Source organism: Lissotriton helveticus, chromosome 6 (assembly GCF_964261635.1).
Source record: "Lissotriton helveticus chromosome 6, aLisHel1.1, whole genome shotgun sequence".
Taxonomy (NCBI): Eukaryota; Metazoa; Chordata; class Amphibia; order Caudata; family Salamandridae; genus Lissotriton; species Lissotriton helveticus.
The window spans coordinates 640,396,855-640,402,854 of NC_136067.1; positions in this window are offsets into that span (position 1 = coordinate 640,396,855).

The window sequence follows — 6,000 nt, forward strand, 5'->3', positions numbered from 1 at the left end:
TCAAGGTCTTACACATCTCGTCTATGGCTGGCATATGTCCCGTAGGTTGGATGGCTAAAGCTCTAGGATGGTAGCCCATAGAGCAAAAGAAAGGGGTCATCTCCAAGGCAGAATGCAAGCTATTATTATAGGAAAACTCTGCCATGGGCAACGCCGTTACCCAATCACATGAAAGAGAAGACACCAGGCACCTAAGGTATTGCTCCATCGTCTGATTGGTCCGCTCTGTCTGCCCGTCAGATTGTGGGTAGTATGCTGAAGACAACCTTATCTCCAGCTTCAGCACAGAACAGAGCTCCGTCCAGAAATGAGACACAAACTGAGCACCCCTATCTGTAACCACAGCCGTTGGTAAACCATGCAATCTCACTACCGAACTCATAAACACCGTTGCCATCTCCTTTGCAGTGGGGAGAGTAGGAAGGGGGATGAAATGCGCCATCTTGGTGAATAAATCCACCACCACAAGAATGGTAGTATACCCTGACCTGAGTGGAAGATCTGTCACAAAGTCCATACTCACAGTATGCCAGGGAGAAGGAGGTACTACCAAAGGATGTAGCAAACCAGCCGGTTTGCAATGTGAAGGTTTACTCATGGCACAAACAGGACAGGCAGCTACATATCCCTGGAAGTCTTGGGCCACTGAGTCCCACCAAAACCACTGTAAACACATGTCTTTTGTCTTCTGAACGCCGGGATGCGCCACAAATGCAGACGAATGACACCACTTCATAACCTCTTCTCTCAAGGCAGGAGGAACAAGCAGTCGACCATCATAATACAACATCCCATCCTGAACCGAGAACTGCAGTTGAGTCAACCAAGGGGCCAAATAAATCTGACTTATCCTGTTCTTCACTGAAGACGCAAACTCGTCTGCTGATGTCACCCCGATAATCCGATCTCCAGGTATCATAGATCTCATCTCCTTCACAGGCCCCACCCCCATTTTCCCCACATGTATACGGGACAGAGCATCTGATTTAACCTGCTGAGCTGCGGGCCGATAAGTATAACATAATCATATTTGTTAAAGAATAGAACCCACCGCATCTGACGCGGGGTTAATGCCCGAGCAGACCGAAAAAACTCCTGATTTTTATGGTCGGTGTAATCGGTGATAGTATGTCTCACACCCCACAAATAATGCCTCCATTCTTCAAACAACAGTTTAACAGCCAGTAGCTCTCATTCTGCTACAGTGTAATTACATTCAGCAGGCAACAGTGTTTTTGAGAAGAAGGCAATGGGATGCAAGTAACCCGTTTCGGCATCCCTTTGCGACAACACCCCTCCAACCGCACATAATGAAGCATCTGTCTCAACGAAGAACGGCAGAGCAGGATCAGGATGCACCAACACGAGTGCTGTTGTAAATCTCTCAATCAACTGCTGGAAAGCCGCCTGTGCCTCAGATGACCATACAAAAGGGACCCCCCTTCTAAGCAACCGTGTCATGGGCGCTACAACATCAGAAAAATGGAAGATAAAGCGCCTGTAAAAGTTGGCAAACCCCAAAAGGACCTGTATGTCTTTGGCCGTAGTTGGTATAGGCCAGGTAACAATAGACTCTATCTTTCTGGGGTCCATCTGAATGCCTCCAACCGATACAATGAAGCCCAGGAATACCACTGAAGAGGCACTAAACTGACACTTCTCCAACTTAACAAGCAGATGGTATTCTTGTAAGTTCTGCAGCACTTGAATCACGTGCCTCTGATGCTCAGTATCATTCTCCGAAAAAATCAATATATCATCGATATAAACTATAACGTTTACATCGAGATATTCCCTGAGGACTTCATTAATGAAAAACTGAAAGGCTCCCGGAGCATTGCACAAGCCAAATGGCATCACGCAGTACTCGAACAGCCCGAACTTGGTTTTAAATGCAGTTTTCCACTCATCCCTGGGGCGTATTCGGATAAGATGGTACGCGCCCCGTAAATCCAATTTAGTGAACACAGTAGCCTTTTTCAGTTGATCCAATAACACTGGAATAAGAGGGAGGGGGTATTTGTTTTTAACAGTGACCTTATTAAGGGCCCTATAGTCCACACAAGCCCTCAACGTACCCTCCTTCTTAGGAATGAAGATGATAGCTGAGGACACCGGCGAACAAGATGGGCGGATAAAACCCTTCCTCAACATCTCGTCAAGATAGTCCCTCAAATGCAACTCTTCTGGTTCCGACAGTGCATAAACGCGACTACTTGGTAAAGTAGCGCCCGGCACCAGATCGATCTCACAGTCAAATGAGCGATGCAGGGGAAGGCCCTGAGCATGACCCTCATCAAAGACCTCCTTAAAACCCCTATAGGGGGGGCACCGACACCACCTCACCCGTAGCACAGGTCAAAGGTACTACCCAATTCGTAGCCACTTGATAACAAGCCTTCAAAAAATGCGCAGAATCAAGGGTCACAGAACGGCGCACCCAATCTATCTTGGAGTTGTGCTTCTGCAGCCAAGGTACCCCTAACACCAGACCAAAGGAAGGGGCATCAATTAAATCAAAACAGACGGATTTGGAGTGTCCATTCTCCCACAACAAACACAACGGCTCCGTCTGTCGCGTAATTGACCCAGAAGTTAGTTCTGTCACATCAATTGCACGGACTGGCTCTGGCTGCTCTTTATGCACACAGGGTATCTGTAACTTATCTGCCAAGGAAATATCAATAACGTTACCTGTGGCACCTGAATCCAGCAAGACAGATACTGTCACCCTGTTACAGTTCAATAGCAGTAGACAAGCAAGGATTATGAAAAGCCTAGGGACCCTCTCCACTGCCCCCAGTACCTCATAAGACACTCTGGACTCCTCCATAAACAAGGGACCACCTTCCTGAACACATGTCACTCCCTTACTGTGCGGAACACTAGATGGCTTCACCGGACATTCTCTTGCAAAATGGCCACCCTGTCCACAATACAGACACAAGTTCTTTTCTCTTCTACTTCTTTTCTCTTCAGGGGTCAAGGAGCCTCGTACTCCCCCTATCTCCATTGGCTCGTGGAGCACCTTATGCTCAACAACTGGTTTTACCTCAGACTTTACATATCCTCCACGTGCATTCTGGAACCGGTTTCGTTCCCCCCTTCTTTCGGACAGCCTATGATTTAATTTGACCACTAGATCAATGAAATCCGCACAATCATCGGGGGGATCAACTACCTGGGACACCACGTCCTTAAGGTCTTCATTCAGGCCCTGATAAAACAAAGATGTCCGTTTGGCCATAGGCCACTGAGTCTCAGATGCCAGCCTATTGACTGTAGAAATATAGGTTAATAAATCCTGCCTGCCCTGCCGTAACTTCAGCAGCTCAGCATCACTTGCCTGCATAAATGCATGCTTGGCAAACAGTCCCCTCATTATTCCTTAAAAGCCGGATAACTGTACAAAACACAATCATCGTTGTCTACAAGGGGTATGGCCCATAAAGCAGCTGTGCCAGCCAAATACGAGATGATAAATGCGACCTTTGCTGAGTCATCTGGAAAGGCACTAGGCCTGCACATAAAATGTAAATGGCACTGGTTCATAAAAGTGCTATATTTATCACTATCCCCTGAAAACCTATCAGGAGCTGCCAACGGCACAGGAACAGGTGTAGTAACAGTTACAGCTATTGGGGACCCCCCACTAAAACCTGCCCCTCTCTCATACTGAAACGTTGCAGGCTGCAAAACAGGACCTTGACCCCGGGCCTGTTCTCATGCTTTTACAGAACCCAATTCCTGTCTTAATCCGATATTTTCCTGCCTTAGATCTTGTACCTGGGATTGCAAGGAGGCTATAGCTCCCATTAAATCCTGCATAGTAGGTGGACTCGCTGCCCCCCCTGAAGGACTCAAATGTTCGTCCATACTCGTCCAGGCAGTGTATAATAATTAGTGGGCTTGGTTTTCTGTTAGGTTTTACCTCACTGCCCGTAACACCGCAGGAACGAAGTATGGCCCAAACCTCTACCCATGCCCCAATGCCGCTCACAGAAATAACACAATGAGCGAACAGGGGAGCACCGGGAGGGGGTGGGAGAAACAAAACAAGGATAAGTGGAGTGGAGACCACTGTGTCAGCTGTGGAACCACCAAGGAGCCTAGACTGCACCCTAGAACAACACCTACAAGAAAGAACACAAGATTACTAAAGGGACACTATCTTTAACTGTGAAATCCCCTTCTTTCCCTTAAACCATGCTGCACCCATACACAAGAAGAAAACTCAAAGGGAAAGGCCCCTTACCAAAGGTTATGGCGCGTTACTCCGAGAAGAGGGCTGACTGCTTCAAACACAGAATGATAACGATAGAGTCTCACAATCAGGAACAAAAAATAACCATAACGCTCTCCCACCCGTCTCCGTTTTCGAATGAAGAGGGAAAAAGTCAGCGACATAAAAAAAAACCTTAATGTCCAATTCTCCAATTCTTCACAAGGAAAGCCAAGAAAACAGTGATGGGTCTCACTCGAGTAAAGGCGCAGCAGCCGCTAACGCCGTTCAAGGACGGGCTCTCAAAACGAACCAAAAACCACCCACAACGATGTGGAGCGAATACACCCAATGCGGAAGAAAGTCTTGCCGTTCTACAGGCATCCGCGTGTGAAGGAGAAGAACGGAGCCGCGGGGTGTGTACAAGCCCCTAAATCACACTCCAACAGCGGCGGTTATCCAACAAGGAGGGTACTGGGCCCAGTAACCCCCGAAAACCCGGGAAATCTGTGCACAGGAAAAATGCAAAAAACCCAGGAAGCTGGACTCAGTATAAGGACGTGGAAACGTAAAGCAGCCAAAAAATAATGCTCACGAGCCCGTGAGCACTGGACTTCAGCGAAAGAAACTTCCCAACCCAGGACAGGAGCAAAACCCAACAAGCAAAAGAAACCAAGCAGAGAGGCAGGGGAGCACACAGCCTTTAACCATATCAGGTAAGTCATGTGATGCATGCAACATGGTCATAGAAAGAGGACTGACCTAATTCCTAACAGGCACTAGGCAAGAGCAATATGCGGCCTACAAAAAAAGTAACATCATCTTAGAAAAAGCAAACACTCATAGGGAATGCTAAATTTAGCAAACAATGTGAAATGTAAAGAGGAACAACATGGTTACCTTAACGCTTTTACACTCACTATTCTGAGGTCAGTGACCGCTTTTGCCTGAAAAGTTAAGGACATGACTACAGGGCCCTGTCCATTGCTTAGATCCTTACAAAACGTAAGAAGTATGGTAAAAAGACCACATCCCTGAACGCAGAGCAGCAGTACACATTTTGTTTTCCAATCCATGCATTGCAGTACCTCCAGAATTGGTGCATTAGTTCCAAGCCCAGGGAAAACAAAGACAAGAAAACAAAAATAGCGCTTCACTAGACAAACTCAGTATAAGTGGCACTAATGTGTTTGGGTGTGAATAAAAAAATCAATTTCGCCAGTTTGCTACCACTCTGTCTTACTTAATTTATTTTCCATAGCGTTAACCTTTTATTCCTGATGCTTACTTTGGAATTAAAATGTCAAAATAATACACTTCCAGGAAAAGTGGTTTTCTTTTTTGGATCCATTTCACAGGGGAGCAAATAAAAGAAAGGAGAGGAAAGCGAGTGCGAGCCCTGGTTTTCAATAAGAGAGGAACTGCTAGACAAAAAGAGAGGGAAGAAGGGAAGAGGGAAAGAGTGAGGGGGCAGCTGGAGCGGCAGAGCACAAGTGGACACGGTCTTTGTCTTCTCTGGGCAAGAAGGAAAAGTCAGAGTCCTGCTACTTTTCTGCCGCCCCGCCCATCACGAACGCCGAGCTTTAGTTATAGGCAATGGCAATTACTTGCATCCTGGGACGCATTTTCAAAACAAATAAGTATGGGAGTGGAATCATTGGAATTTAAGAGGTAGGGGCAAGCCAGTGCCCTGCCGATCCTGCCCACTTCGACCACTGGTTCCAACCAACATAGCCTGAGGGCAGTTGGACCTGGAAGCCACCAGTGTCGGCTAAAGA